This window comes from Oncorhynchus mykiss, chromosome 17, assembly GCF_013265735.2.
Source record: "Oncorhynchus mykiss isolate Arlee chromosome 17, USDA_OmykA_1.1, whole genome shotgun sequence".
NCBI lineage: Eukaryota > Metazoa > Chordata > Actinopteri > Salmoniformes > Salmonidae > Oncorhynchus > Oncorhynchus mykiss.
Genome location: NC_048581.1, coordinates 83,515,861 through 83,531,397, shown reverse-complemented (window position 1 = coordinate 83,531,397; position 15,537 = coordinate 83,515,861). Strand labels below are relative to the sequence as shown.

The following is a 15,537-nucleotide window of genomic DNA, read 5'->3' as shown; positions in this document are numbered from 1 at the left end:
CCTGACCCGTGGATCATCGTCAGATCCTTTGGACTGCGGATCCTCGCCGTAGGCCCCGGGCTGGGGACCCTCGCTGCGTGGATCATCGGCGGATGTTCTAGACTGGGGACCGTCGCCGGAGACCCCGGACCGTCGCTGGAGACCCCGGACTGGGGACCGTCGCCGGACGCTTTGGACTGCTGAGGCGCACTGTAGGCCTGGTGCGTGGTGCCGGCACTGGTGGTACCTTGCTGGGGACATGCACCTCAGGGCGAGTGCGAGGAGCAGGAACAGGGCGTACTGGGCTCCGGAGGCGCACAGGAAGCCTGGTGCGTGGTGCCGGCACTGGTAGTACCGGGTTGGGGACACGGACCTCAGGGCGAGTGTGGAGAGAAAGAACAGGGCATACTGGACCCTGGAGGCACACTGGAGGAAGAGTGCGAAGAGTAGGAACCGAACACACCGGGTTGTGAAGGTACACTGGAGACCTGGTGTGTATAGCCGGAATCAATTGTTCCGAACTTTAACACGTTTCAGGATGAGTACGACACAGGTGGCAGCGGACAGTTAACACGCTCCTCAGGGCGAATGCCGTACATACTAGTTGCAGGTGGTTCAACAAAACATAATTTGGTAGACCATTTCGTTTTGACAAATAACCGTTAAAATACTCAAAAGTATTTGTTTTGGGCTGTGTATTTGAAAATACCAGATACTCAAATGCACATGTATTTGAACCCAAGTCTGTAGTCAACATTGAACTATTTTAAAAATCAATAAATTGAATCAATTGGCAGAACCACATCAACAATTTATTGTTGTTTAGTGATATGCAGCATGCCTGTGGCTAGAAAATAAATTTGCATACAACAGTAGTTTACTCTGATGGATAGAATTGTGAAATTTGTCTTGGAACCTATCATTATGTACCTTTCATTGATCTGTAGGCTATATGTTTGGAAAATTAAATCCAAGTTGGCTCAACTGTGTTTATTGCGATTAATGTGGAAGTTTAATAATTCAGATATGAATAAATGTTGTTTAATTCATGTAAAACAGGGATGGGTTGTAGAGATTTGAAGGACAATGAATGTAAGAAACTTTACTCAGCTAGCACATTTTGTTCCTTGGAAGTTGTGGGAGTGTATGATTTTGGTTTTCCATTGGTTCTGGGAACGTAGCCATAAGTTTCCTGACCGTTAAAATTGAATGTTTTTTAAACAAATGTAGCCTGTTCTGGGAACAGAATGCAGGGAGGTTCTGAGAAATATTTTTGTTTGGTTCCCTAAAATTTTTCCTGGGAGGTTTTATTAACAATCTGAGAACAATAATTATAGGTTATTCGAAGGTACGAAGGCATTTTTCTATTGAACTTTTAATAACACTGCTAGCTTAGTTTGTGTTAACTGTTTTGAATTCAAAGCACAGATAGGACACATGGAAAATAGGCAAAAACAATAAAATGTTTTTATTGTGGCATTCGAAGGACCATCTTATACTTCCAGATTACTTCCACATTACTCTTCAAGCTTTGTAGATTGCAATTGACACATTTGAGCCAACTGCCATCCACCTCCTTCAAAGAGTGGGCTTGCCAAACTGCATTGCAGATGTGTTGGTAACTGTGAGTTAGCTGGTGAAAGCACCTGTCTTGTATACAGGAGACCCTGGGTATGAATCCCAGCAGTACCTGAGCTTATAACTGTTATCCCAATGACCTATATGTTACTTAGGGAACATCCTCCTGAATGCACAGGACGTACTTCGAACACCCGAAAAGGTCAACATCCCCGTCATTGGCAAAAGAAAGAGACGCAGGTACAGAGGACACAGAGCGGGGTGCCTCATAAGGATCCGCAGAAGGCGAGTGGGAAAGCTGCCGTTACCGTCAATATCACTTGCCAACGTACAATCATTGGACAATAAATTAGACGAGGTACGATCACGAATATCCTACCAACGGGACATCAAAAACTGTAACATCTTATGTTTCACGGAATCGTGGCTGAACGATGACATGGATATTCAGCTAGCGGGATATACGCTGCACCGGCAAGATAGAACAGCACACTCCGATAAGGCAAGGGGGGGGGGGGGGGGTCTGAACATATTTGTAAACAACATCTGGTACACGAAATCTGAGGAAGTCTCTAGATTTTGCTCGCCTGAAGTTGAGTATCTTATGATAAACTGTAGACCACCCTATTTGCCAAGAGAGTTTTCAGCTATACTTTTCGTGGCTGTTTATTTACCACCACAGACTAATGCTGGCACTAAGACCGCACTCAGTAAGCTGTATAAGGAAATAAGCAAACAGGAAACCGCTCACACAGAGGCGGTGCTCCTAGTGGCCAGGGACTTTAATGCAGGGAAACTTAAATCAGTTTCAACATGTTAAATGCGCAACCAGAGATATATTTTTTTAGATCACCTGTACTCTACACACAGAGATGCGTACAAAGCTCTCTCTCGCCCTCCATTTGGTAAATCTGACCACAATTCTATCCTCCTGATTCCTGCTTACAAGCAAAAATGAAAGCAGGAAGCACCAGTGACTCAGCCTATAAAAAAGTGGTCAGATGAAGCAGATGCTAAACTACAGGACTGTTTTGCTATCACAGACTGGGACATGTTCCGGGATTCTTCCGATGGCATCGAGGAGTACACCACATCAGTCACTGGCTTTATCAATAAGTGCATCGAGGGGGCCTCCCGGGTGGCAAAGTGGTTAAGGGCGCTGTACTGCAGCGCCAGCTGTGCCACCAGAGAATCTGGGTTCGCGCTCAGTCTCTGTCGTAACCGGCTGTGACCGGGAGGTCCATGGGGCGACGCACAATTGGTCTAGCGTCATCCGGGTTAGGGAGGGTTTGCCCAGTAGGGAAATCCTTGTCTCATCGTGCACCAGCGACTCCTGTGGCGGGCCGGGCGCAGTGCGTGCTAACCAAGGTTGCCAGGTGCACGGTGTTTCCTCCGACACATTGGTGCGGCTGGCTTCAGGGTTGGATGGCGCGGTGTTAAGAAGGTTGTGTATCGGAGGACGCATGACTTTCAACCTTCGTCTCTCCCGACCCCATACGGGAGTTGTAGCGATGATACAAGATAGTAGCTACTAAAACAATTGGATACCACGAAATTGGGGAGAAAAAGGGGTAACATTCAAAAATTAATTAAATAAAAATAAGTGCATCGAGGACGTCGTCCCCACAGTACATACGCCAACCTGAAGCCATAGATTACAGGCAACATTTGCACTGAGCTAAAGGGTAGAGCTGCCGCTTTCATATGTCTCTAACCCGGAAGCTTATAAGAAATCCTGCTATGCCTTCCGACAAACCATCAAACAGGCAAAGCACCAATACAGGGCTAAGATTGAATCGTACTACACCGGCTCCGACGTGCGTCTTATGTGGCGGGGCTTGTAAACTATTACAGACTACAAAGGGGAGCACAACCGCGAGCTTCCCAGTGACACGAGCCTACCAGACGAGCTAAATTTGCTTGCTTCGAGGCATGCATGAGAGCATCAGCTGTTCCGGACGACTGTGTGATCACGCTCTCCGTAGCCGACGTGAGTAAGACCTTTAAACAGGTCAACATACACAAGGCTGCGGGGCCAGACGGATTACCAGGACGTTTGCTCCGGGCATGTGCTGACCAACTGGCAGATGTCTTCACTGATTTTTTAAACATGTACCTGTTTGAGTCTGTAATACCAACATGTTTCAACGAGTTCAAAGCAAGAAATCAGATCCTAGTAATATTAGAGTCAAGTATTTTCTGGTGGTCCACTCTCAATAAGAACGTAGACTGGATCAATTATATTTATTATAATCAACAGCTCTTTATCAATTATACCAGAGATGCAATAAAAGGATTGGCAGATCAGACTGAAGCGACCAGCCCGATGGCTTGGCAGAATAGAATAGCCTTGGATATGTTACTGGCTGAAAAGGGTGGGGGGTGAATGAGGTTCGGAGCAGAATGTTGTACTTTCATCCCCGATAACACAGCTCCAGACGGATCAGTGACCAAGGCCCTGGCAGAGAACTCTGGAGTAGATAATGCTCTAACAAATTGGTTTAATTTTTAAAATATTTTTTATCCTTTATTTAACTAGGCATGTCAGTTAAGAAAACATTCTTATTTTCAATGACGGCCTTGGAACAGTGGGTTAACTGCCTGTTCAGGGGCAGAACGACAGATTTGTACCTTGTCAGCTCGGGGATTTGAACTTGCAACCTTCTGGTTACTATGCTACCCTGCCGCCCCAGGGCAGATAGTGTGTCTGGGAAATGAAAAAAATCTCATGATCACTGTGTTTTGCACAGCCTTCACCTGTGTGACTATGTTAGTTTTGTGCGGATGTTGTGAGAGAGGTTCTCATTTCTAGGACTCGATGGAAATCGATGACGGAATATGGTGAGATACGGACCGATTCCGATGAAGAATACAGACTTCCAGGCCTAGGAGAAGGCTCTGTGTCTTTTAATTATGAGGAGCCAATGTTGGATGAGACTGTTTTCAATGTTTTATTAAAGGCTGTTCATTTCATGAAGATTATGATGAAGATCCTAAACCGGAAGAGTTATAATTGGATATAGGCGTAGAACAGTCATTGATGAGGAATTGAATGTAAATACATGTGTTGTTTTGCTATATTCTTGTATAAAAATGAATGTTTTCATATAGTGTTTGATATGTCAGTATGAATTATTTAGTCATTAAGGGTGGATTGTTAAGATATTTTATCAAGGTTTAAGATAAATGATTAAATAATTCTACCCAGAAACTTAACCATTAGGATTAGAGGTTATGTAGCATGAACAAGGAGTAATTCAAAATAATAAACACAGCTTCAACTAGGTTGGAGGGGGGAAGAGAGGAATGCATGTGTGTGCCTAAAGTAAGCAAAGAGAATCCTTAACCTATGTTTGAACTGACCCAGCTATAACTTTGTGGATATAAAATTAGACAGCGAAAGCCCCTCCAGGTTTTCCATATCTGGGGGGAACTGGAACTGTCAGCTAAGTGGTAATAAACTGTGGTGAGACTTCAGGAGAAAATCCAGGTATAGTGTGTGTGTTAGTGGGTTGGAATGGACTTTCGAATCTGCTTTGTCCTTGTCGGAGAGGAGGAGGGACATTTAAAACGATTATGACATCACATGCGATTTATAAACTGATGTACACGGTATTTTGAGCAGGGCTCTCGAGAATAAATGCTATTGGCTAATTTTGGTAGACTGGTCTCTGTCTATTTTATTCAAATAAGGATCTTACAAATTCTTAGAAACAGACAGAGTGATTTAAATTGAATTGGTTAATGAACACATATAGGAATTGTTATATTCCTTTAACAGTAGCAAGCTCGGTGAATCTCGTTAAAATAAATCTTTATATTGTCCACATTGTAACAAAACTTATGGTTGCATAACAGCACATTGTGTAACATTACCACGGTTTTATATTGAACAATTGCGGAGCCAAGGACAACATACCTTGCTAGCCGAAGGTCAGCAAAAGAGGGGGGTACGGAAATACAGATAACCCGCGATGGACCAAACCAAAATATACAAAACTTTTACAATCATGTGTATTTACAATATAGATATGAAAAAGTGTTTGTACACCAAAAAATAACATTAGCTATGCAGCTGTAATTAAATAAAAAAAACACAGAATTATTATTATCAAATTATTAACTTGACCTGGTCTATTTGAATTGGTCCTTGTGTGCAACTTGGTGCATAATCTAGGGAAACAACATCACACTGCTACAAGTGCAGGTTTTAGGAACTGGAGAAAAGCCATTGAAAAATTCACAGCACATCAATCAACTCCCAAACCCACCGCTAAATCACACTCAAGATGATTTGCTGGCAAAGCAGTGGATCCCTAGGGCAGAATTATTTTAAAGTGTTGGATGGTGTGGAGGTTCAGTTTGGCGACCGTTTTGACCAGGACAGTCTAAATGTCCTGCAAAAGTTGAAAGAGCGCTTCTCACCGGGGTGTTGGATGAGTCTCTAGAACAGTACCCTGAGCTGAACATAGATTCTCTTTCAGTGCAGTTGCCGCTCTTTTGCAACAAATACCCCTGTAGCAGCAGAGGTCCTCAGGAGGCTTCAAGTGGAGGTGCAGGGGTTGGTTGACCAAGTTGAGGTGCTAATCAGAATTTTGTTTGGGCACCCCAAACATGTGTCTTCATGTGAGGCTGAGAGGAGTTTCAGTGCACTCCGCAGGTTAAAGACTTGGCTAGCATGGGCCAAGAGAGACTGAACGGCGTAGTTGTCTCTAATGTACATAAAGACAGGCTGGACAGTCTCGAGGGAAAATATCTGCTAACAATTTGTTGGATCCATTGAAACCCACAAACATATGTTTGTTTATTTTGTTCAGTAGTGTGTATAGCAGTGGTTCTCAACCTTTTTTGGGTACTGGAACCCCTGCATATTTTTAGGCAATGCGGGCAAGGTTTAGAGTTGTCCTCAGGGACCCCTACGCCATCTTTTATTATATGTAAAGTTACTGGAATCCTTGAGGCGCCGAATACGTTCATTACACTTTTTTTTTATTTGATAGACCCCCTGCAAATACACCAGGGACCCCTGTTTGAGAACCCCTGCTGTATAGTATGATATTTGTTATTTTGATTAGTAGTTTTCAGTTTTTAGTACATGACAGTACACTTACTAATTATTTATTTTGTTATTTTATTTTAAATTGCATACTTGTCCATAGCTGCTGTTTGAAGAGTTGAGACAGTGACAGTGACTGTACAATAAATAAGTATTTTTTTTAGAGATATTTTGGTCATTGAAGTAGTTCTTTCACTTTTAGAACTGTACTTATTCAATCTTCTGACCTGTTATCAGACACGTTATCCATTGCGCCACTGGCCCCACGTCTAAGCTGAAGTCAGGACACACCTAGGCCAGTGTACACAGTCATAGCTTCTGTCACCGACAAGGTTCCTTGGGATTTCTGTTACAGATGCAAATCTTAATTTGATCCTCCTGTTGTTGCATGAATTTTACTGCAGAGCAAGAAATGCAGCCATGAAGTGTATTCAACGTTTAAAAAGCCTTGTATAATTTGAATATACATAACATGTCACATTTCCTGTTGCTGAGGGAATATTGTTGTGTTGTGTGAAACTGCTGCCAGTTAAAATGCAGTATCTGTTGTTACACAAGTGCATCCCAAACGACAAGATATTCTTTCCCATACCGGGAGTTGAACCCGGGCCACCTTGGTGAAAACCAGGAATCCTAACCGCTAGACCATATGGGAAGACACATACTTAAAATACACATCACAGACAATTCTTTAAATGTTGACATTATGCCTGTTGGATTAAAAGCTACATCTTTTTTTCTCTGAGATGTTGGGGAATGTCCAGATGAAATCAGTCTAAAATGAGTTTGAAGTGAGAACAGCCAGAGGAACTGAAAAGTATACAGTATCAATCCCGGCATGATTTCAATCAATTAAATTAAGTATCGAGCCAGCCAGGAGTCGAACCTAGAATCTTCTGATCCGTAGTCAGACACGTTATCCATTGCGCCACTGACTCCACGTCTAAGCTGAAGTCAGGTCACAGCTAGACCAGTGTACACAGTCATTGCGTCTGTCAACAACAAGGTTCCTTGGTTTTCTGTTTCAGATGCATATCTTAATTTGATCCTCCTGTTGTTGCATGAATTTTACTGCAGAGCAAGAAATGCAGCCATGAAGTCTATTCAACGTTTAAAATGCCTTGTATAATTTGAATCTACATAACATGTCACATTTCCTGTTGCTGAGGGAATATTGTTGTGTTGTGTGAAACTGCTGCCAGTTAAAATGCAGTATCTGTTGTTACACAAGTGCATCCCAAACGACAAGATATTCTTTCCCATACCGGGAGTTGAAACCGGGCCACCTGGGTGAAAACCAGGAATCCTAACCGCTAGACCATATGGGAAGACACATACTTAAAATACACATCACAGACAAATCTTTAAATGTTGACATTATGCCTGTTGGATTAAAAGCTACATCTTTTTTTCTCTGAGATGTTGGGGAATGTCCAGATGAAATCAGTCTAAAATGAGTTTGAAGTGAGAACAGCCAGAAGTACTGAAAAATATACAGTATCAATCCAGGTTTGATTTCAATCAATTAAATATCGAGCCAGCCAGGAGTCGAACCTAGAATCTCCTGATCCGTAGTCAGACACGTTATCCATTGCGCCACTGGCCCCACGTTTAAGCTGAAGTCAGGTCACAGCTAGACCAGTGTACACAGTCATTGCGTCTGTCAACAACAAGGTTCTTTGGTTTTCTGTTTCAGATGCATATCTTAATTTGATCCTCCTGTTGTTGCATTAATTTTACTGCAGAGCAAGAAATGCAAACTTGAAGTGTATTCAATGTTTAAAAAGTCTTGTAAATTATGAATCTACAAAACATGTCACATTTGCTGTTGCTGAGGGAATATTGTTGTGTTGTGTGATTCTGCTGCCAGTTAAAATGTGGTATCTGTTCTTACACAAGTTCATCCCAAATGACAAGATGTTCTTTCCCATACTGGGAGTTCAACCCGGGCGAAAACCAGGAATCCTAAACGCCAGACCATATGGGAAGACAGTTACTTAAAAAAACATCACAGACAAATCCATAAACGTTGAAATTATGCTTGTTGTATTACAAGCTCCATCTTTTTTCTCAGAGATGTTGGAGAAAAGTCCCATATAAAATCAGTCTAAAATGTGTTTGAATCGAGAACTGCCAGACACAATGAAAAGTATACAGTATTTTTCCCAGCTTGATTTTGGTCAAATAAATCTAGTTTTGAGCCAAACAGGAGTCAAACATTCAATCTTCTGACCTGTTATCAGACACGTTATCCATTGCGCCACTGGCCGCACATCCAAGCTGAAGTCAGGACACACCTAGGCCAGTGTACACAGTCATAGCTTCTGTCACCGACAAGGTTCCTTGGGATTTCTGTTACAGATGCAAATCTTAATTTGATCCTCCTGTTGTTGCATGAATTTTACTGCAGAGCAAGAAATGCAGCCATGAAGTGTATTCAACGTTTAAAATGCCTTGTATAATTTGAATCTACATAACATGTCACATTTCCTGTTGCTGAGGGAATACTGTTGTGTTGTGTGAAACTGCTGCCAGTTAAAATGCAGTGTCTGTTGTTACACAAGTGCATCCCAAACGACAAGATATTCTTTCCCATACCGGGAGTTGAACACGGGCCACCTGGGTGAAAACCAGGAATCCTAACCGCTAGACCATATGGGAAGACACATACTTAAAATACACATCACAGACAAATCTTTAAATGTTGACATTATGCCTGTTGGATTAAAAGCGACATCTTTTTTTCTCTGAGATGTTGGGGAATGTCCAGATGAAATCAGTCTAAAATGAGTTTGAAGTGAGAACAGCCAGAAGCACTGAAAAGTATTCAGTATCAATCCCGGCTTGAATTCAATCAATTAAATTAAGTATTGAGCCAGCCAGGAGTCGAACCTAGAATCTTCTGATCCGTAGTCAGACACGTTATCCATTGCGCCACTGGCCCCATGTCTAAGCTGAAGTCAGGTCACAGCTAGACCAGTGTACACAGTCATTGCGTCTGTCAACAACAAGGTTCCTTGGTTTTCTGTTTCAGATGCATATCTTAATTTGATCCTCCTGTTGTTGCATGAATTTTACTGCTGAGCAAGAAATGCAAACTTGAAGTGTATTCAATGTTTAAAATTTCTTGTAAATTATGAATCTACAAAACATGTCACATTTGCTGTTGCTGAGGGAATATTGTTGTGTTGTGTGATTCTGCTGCCAGTTAAAATGTGGTATCTGTTCTTACACAAGTGCATCCCAAATGACAAGATGTTCTTTCCCATACTGGGAGTTCAACCCGGGCGAAAACCAGGAATCCTAAAAGCCAGACCATATGGGAAGACAGTTACTTAAAAAAAACATCACAGACAAATCCATAAACGTTGAAATTATGCTTGTTGTAATTACAAGCTCCATCTTTTTCTCAGCGATGTTGGAGAAAAGTCCCATATAAAATCAGTCTAAAATGTGTTTGAATCGAGGACTGCCAGACACAATGAAAAGTATACAGTATTTTTCCCAGCTTGATTTTGGTCAAATAAATCTAGTTTTGAGCCAAACAGGAGTCAAATATTAAATCTTCTGACCTGTTATCAGACACGTTATCCATTGCGCAACTGGCCGCACAGCCAAGCTGAAGTCAGGACACACCTAGGCCAGTGTACACAGTCATAGCTTCTGTCACCGACAAGGTTCCTTGGGATTTCTGTTACAGATGCAAATCTTAATTTGATCCTCCTGTTGTTGCATGAATTTTACTGCAGAGCAAGAAATGCAGCCATGAAGTGTATTCAACGTTTAAAATGCCTTGTATAATTTGAATCTACATAACATGTCACATTTCCTGTTGCTGAGGGAATATTGTTGTGTTGTGTGAAACTGCTGCCAGTTAAAATGCAGTATCTGTTGTTACACAAGTGCATCCCAAACGACAAGATATTCTTTCCCATACCGGGAGTTGAACCCGGGCCACCTGGGTGAAAACCAGGAATCCTAACCGCTAGACCATATGGGAAGACACATACTTAAAATACACATCACAGACAAATCTTTAAATGTTGACATGATGCCTGTTGGATTAAAAGCTACATCTTTTTTTCTCTGAGATGTTGGGGAATGTCCAGATGAAATCAGTCTAAAATGAGTTTGAAGTGAGAACAGCCAGAAGCACTGAAAAGTATTCAGTATCAATCCCGGCTTGATTTCAATCAATTAAATATCGAGCCAGCCAGGAGTCGAACCTAGAATCTTCTGATCCGTAGTCAGACACGTTATCCATTGCGCCACTGGCCCCACGTCTAAGCCGAAGTCAGGTCACAGCTAGACCAGTGTACACAGTCATTGCGTCTGTCAACAACAAGGTTCATTGGTTTTCTGTTTCAGATGCATATCTTAATTTGATCCTCCTGTTGTTGCATGAATTTTACTGCAGAGCAAGAAATGCAAACTTGAAGTGTATTCAATGTTTAAAAAGTCTTGTAAATTATGAATCTACAAAACATGTCACATTTGCTGTTGCTGAGGGAATATTGTTGTGTTGTGTGATTCTGCTGCCAGTTAAAATGTGGTATCTGTTCTTACACAAGTGCATCCCAAATGACAAGATGTTCTTTCCCATACTGGGAGTTCAACCCGGGCGAAAACCAGGAATCCTTAAAGCCAGACCATATGGGAAGACAGTTACTTAAAAAAAACATCACAGACAAATCCATAAACGTTGAAATGATGCTTGTTGTATTACAAGCTCCATCTTTTTCTCAGAGATGTTGGAGAAAAGTCCCATATAAAATCAGTCTAAAATGTGTTTGAATCGAGGACTGCCAGACACAATGAAAAGTATACAGTATTTTTCCCAGCTTGATTTTGGTCAAATAAATCTAGTTTTGAGCCAAACAGGAGTCAAATATTAAATCTTCTGACCTGTTATCAGACACGTTATCCATTGCGCAACTGGCCGCACAGCCAAGCTGAAGTCAGGACACACCTAGGCCAGTGTACACAGTCATAGCTTCTGTCACCGACAAGGTTCCTTGGGATTTCTGTTACAGATGCAAATCTTAATTTGATCCTCCTGTTGTTGCATGAATTTTACTGCAGAGCAAGAAATGCAGCCATGAAGTGTATTCAACGTTTAAAATGCCTTGTATAATTTGAATCTACATAACATGTCACATTTCCTGTTGCTGAGGGAATATTGTTGTGTTGTGTGAAACTGCTGCCAGTTAAAATGCAGTATCTGTTGTTACACAAGTGCATCCCAAACGACAAGATATTCTTTCCCATACCGGGAGTTGAACCCGGGCCACCTGGGTGAAAACCAGGAATCCTAACCGCTAGACCATATGGGAAGACACATACTTAAAATACACATCACAGACAAATCTTTAAATGTTGACATGATGCCTGTTGGATTAAAAGCTACATCTTTTTTTCTCTGAGATGTTGGGGAATGTCCAGATGAAATCAGTCTAAAATGAGTTTGAAGTGAGAACAGCCAGAAGCACTGAAAAGTATTCAGTATCAATCCCGGCTTGATTTCAATCAATTAAATTAAGTATCGAGCCAGCCAGGAGTCGAACCTAGAATCTTCTGATCCGTAGTCAGACACGTTATCCATTGCGCCACTGGCCCCACGTCTAAGCCGAAGTCAGGTCACAGCTAGACCAGTGTACACAGTCATTGCGTCTGTCAACAACAAGGTTCCTTGGTTTTCTGTTTCAGATGCATATCTTAATTTGATCCTCCTGTTGTTGCATGAATTTTACTGCAGAGCAAGAAATGCAAACTTGAAGTGTATTCAATGTTTAAAAAGTCTTGTAAATTATGAATCTACAAAACATGTCACATTTGCTGTTGCTGAGGGAATATTGTTGTGTTGTGTGATTCTGCTGCCAGTTAAAATGTGGTATCTGTTCTTACACAAGTGCATCCCAAATGACAAGATGTTCTTTCCCATACTGGGAGTTCAACCCGGGCGAAAACCAGGAATCCTTAAAGCCAGACCATATGGGAAGACAGTTACTTAAAAAAAACATCACAGACAAATCCATAAACGTTGAAATTATGCTTGTTGTGATTACAAGCTCCATCTTTTTCTCAGAGATGTTGGAGAAAAGTCCCATATAAAATCAGTCTAAAATGTGTTTGAATCGAGGACTGCCAGACACAATGAAAAGTATACAGTATTTTTCCCAGCTTGATTTTGGTCAAATAAATCTAGTTTTGAGCCAAACAGGAGTCAAATATTCAATCTTCTGACCTGTTATCAGACACGTTATCCATTGCGCCACTGGCCGCACAGCCAAGCTGAAGTCAGGACACACCTAGGCCAGTGTACACAGTCATAGCTTCTGTCACCGACAAGGTTCCTTGGGATTTCTGTTACAGATGCAAATCTTAATTTGATCCTCCTGTTGTTGCATGAATATTACTGCGGAGCAAGAAATGCAGCCATGAAGTCTATTCAACGTTTAAAATGCCTTGTATAATTTGAATCTACATAACATGTCACATTTCCTGTTGCTGAGGGAATATTGTTGTGTTGTGTGAAACTGCTGCCAGTTAAAATGCAGTATCTGTTGTTACACAAGTGCATCCCAAACGACAAGATATTCTTTCCCATACCGGGAGTTGAACCCGGGACACCTAGGTGAAAACCAGGAATCCTAACCGCTAGACCATATGGGAAGACACATACTTAAAATACACATCACAGACAAATCTTTAAATGTTGACATTATGCCTGTTGGATTAAAAGCTACATCTTTTTTTTCTCTGAGATGTTGGGGAATGTCCAGATGAAATCAGTCTAAAATGAGTTTGAAGTGAGAACAGCCAGAAGCACTGAAAAGTATACAGTATCAATCCCGGCTTGAATTCAATCAATTAAATTACGTATTGAGCCAGCCAGGAGTCGAACCTAGAATCTTCTGATCCGTAGTCAGACACGTTATCCATTGCGCCACTGGCCCCACGTCTAAGTTGAAGTCAGGTCACAGCTAGACCAGTGTACACAGTCATTGCGTCTGTCAACAACAAGGTTCCTTGGTTTTCTGTTTCAGATGCATATCTTAATTTGATCCTCCTGTTGTTGCATGAATTTTACTGCAGAGCAAGAAATGCAAACTTGAAGTGTATTCAATGTTTAAAAAGTCTTGTAAATTATGAATCTACAAAACATGTCACATTTGCTGTTGCTGAGGGAATATTGTTGTGTTGTGTGATTCTGCTGCCAGTTAAAATGTGGTATCTGTTCTTACACAAGTGCATCCCAAATGACAAGATGTTATTTCCCATACTGGGAGTTCAACCCGGGCGAAAACCAGGAATCCTTAAAGCCAGACCATATGGGAAGACAGTTACTTAAAAAAAACATCACAGACAAATCCATAAACGTTGAAATTATGCTTGTTGTGATTACAAGCTCCATCTTTTTCTCAGAGATGTTGGAGAAAAGTCCCATATAAAATCAGTCTAAAATGTGTTTGAATCGAGGACTGCCAGACACAATGAAAAGTATACAGTATTTTTCCCAGCTTGATTTTGGTCAAATAAATCTAGTTTTGAGCCAAACAGGAGTCAAATATTAAATCTTCTGACCTGTTATCAGACACGTTATCCATTGCGCCACTGGCCGCACAGCCAAGCTGAAGTCAGGACACACCTAGGCCAGTGTACACAGTCATAGCTTCTGTCACCGACAAGGTTCCTTGGGATTTCTGTTACAGATGCAAATCTTAATTTGATCCTCCTGTTGTTGCATGAATATTACTGCGGAGCAAGAAATGCAGCCATGAAGTCTATTCAACATTTAAAATGCCTTGTATAATTTGAATCTACATAACATGTCACATTTCCTGTTGCTGAGGGAATATTGTTGTGTTGTGTGAAACTGCTGCCAGTTAAAATGCAGTATCTGTTGTTACACAAGTACATCCCAAACAACAAGATATTCTTTCCCATACCGGGAGTTGAACCCAGGACACCTGGGTGAAAACCAGGAATCCTAACCGCTAGACCATATGGGAAGACACATACTTAAAATACACATCACAGACAAATCTTTAAATGTTGACATTATGCCTGTTGGATTAAAAGCTACATCTTTTTTTTCTCTGAGATGTTGGGGAATGAGTTTGAAGTGAGAACAGCCAGAAGCACTGAAAAGTATTCAGTATCAATCCCGGCTTGATTTCAATCAATTAAATTAAGTATCGAGCCATCCAGGAGTCGAACCTAGAATCTTCTGATCCGTAGTCAGACACGTTATCCATTGCGCCACTGGCCCCACGTCTAAGCTGAAGTCAGGTCACAGCTAGACCAGTGTACACAGTCATTGCGTCTGTCAACAACAAGGTTCCTTGGGATTTCTGTTACAGATGCAAATCTTAATTTGATCCTCCTGTTGTTGCATGAATATTACTGCAGAGCAAGAAATGCAGCCATGAAGTCTATTCAACGTTTAAAATGCCTTGTATAATTTGAATCTACATAACATGTCACATTTCCTGTTGCTGAGGGAATATTGTTGTGTTGTGTGAAACTGCTGCCAGTTAAAATGCAGTATCTGTTGTTACACAAGTGCATCCCAAACAACAAGATATTCTTTCCCATACCGGGAGTTGAACCCGGGAGACCTGGGTGAAAACCAGGAATCCTAACCGGTAGACCATATGGGAAGACACATACTTAAAATACACATCACAGACAAATCTTTAAATGTTGACATTATGCCTGTTGGATTAAAAGCTACATCTTTTTTTTCTCTGAGATGTTGGGGAATGTCCAGATGAAATCAGTCTAAAATGAGTTTGAAGTGAGAACAGCCAGAAGCACTGAAAAGTATTCAGTATCAATCCCGGCTTGAATTCAATCAATTAAATTAAGTATTGAGCCAGCCAGGAGTCTAACCTAGAATCTTCTGATCCGTAGTCAGACAC

General features: G+C 41.4%; 14 non-coding genes across 14 annotated transcripts in view; all 14 read right to left on the bottom strand.

The window, feature by feature from the left end:
• Window positions 1-7,196: 7,196 nt before the first annotated feature.
• On the bottom strand, window positions 7,197-7,268 carry trnae-uuc. Its single transcript has one exon. It is a non-coding gene; the product is annotated as a tRNA-Glu (tRNA).
• Window positions 7,269-7,478: 210 nt separating this feature from the next.
• trnar-acg lies at window positions 7,479-7,551 on the bottom strand. The gene has a single exon. It is a non-coding gene; the product is annotated as a tRNA-Arg (tRNA).
• Window positions 7,552-7,869: 318 nt separating this feature from the next.
• trnae-uuc lies at window positions 7,870-7,941 on the bottom strand. Its single transcript has one exon. It is a non-coding gene; the product is annotated as a tRNA-Glu (tRNA).
• A 205-nt stretch (window positions 7,942-8,146) lies between these two features.
• trnar-acg lies at window positions 8,147-8,219 on the bottom strand. Its single transcript has one exon. It is a non-coding gene; the product is annotated as a tRNA-Arg (tRNA).
• A 983-nt stretch (window positions 8,220-9,202) lies between these two features.
• Window positions 9,203-9,274, bottom strand: trnae-uuc. Its single transcript has one exon. It is a non-coding gene; the product is annotated as a tRNA-Glu (tRNA).
• A 210-nt stretch (window positions 9,275-9,484) lies between these two features.
• trnar-acg lies at window positions 9,485-9,557 on the bottom strand. The gene has a single exon. It is a non-coding gene; the product is annotated as a tRNA-Arg (tRNA).
• A 984-nt stretch (window positions 9,558-10,541) lies between these two features.
• Window positions 10,542-10,613, bottom strand: trnae-uuc. The gene has a single exon. It is a non-coding gene; the product is annotated as a tRNA-Glu (tRNA).
• Window positions 10,614-10,818: 205 nt separating this feature from the next.
• trnar-acg lies at window positions 10,819-10,891 on the bottom strand. The gene has a single exon. It is a non-coding gene; the product is annotated as a tRNA-Arg (tRNA).
• Window positions 10,892-11,874: 983 nt separating this feature from the next.
• On the bottom strand, window positions 11,875-11,946 carry trnae-uuc. The gene has a single exon. It is a non-coding gene; the product is annotated as a tRNA-Glu (tRNA).
• A 210-nt stretch (window positions 11,947-12,156) lies between these two features.
• trnar-acg lies at window positions 12,157-12,229 on the bottom strand. The gene has a single exon. It is a non-coding gene; the product is annotated as a tRNA-Arg (tRNA).
• Window positions 12,230-13,213: 984 nt separating this feature from the next.
• Window positions 13,214-13,285, bottom strand: trnae-uuc. The gene has a single exon. It is a non-coding gene; the product is annotated as a tRNA-Glu (tRNA).
• Window positions 13,286-13,496: 211 nt separating this feature from the next.
• On the bottom strand, window positions 13,497-13,569 carry trnar-acg. The gene has a single exon. It is a non-coding gene; the product is annotated as a tRNA-Arg (tRNA).
• A 984-nt stretch (window positions 13,570-14,553) lies between these two features.
• On the bottom strand, window positions 14,554-14,625 carry trnae-uuc. Its single transcript has one exon. It is a non-coding gene; the product is annotated as a tRNA-Glu (tRNA).
• An 862-nt stretch (window positions 14,626-15,487) lies between these two features.
• Window positions 15,488-15,537, bottom strand: part of trnar-acg — a 73-nt gene continuing 23 nt past the window's right edge. Inside the window, exon 1 of the tRNA in view lies at window positions 15,488-15,537. This exon is cut by the window's right edge and continues 23 nt beyond it. This is a non-coding gene — a tRNA (tRNA-Arg).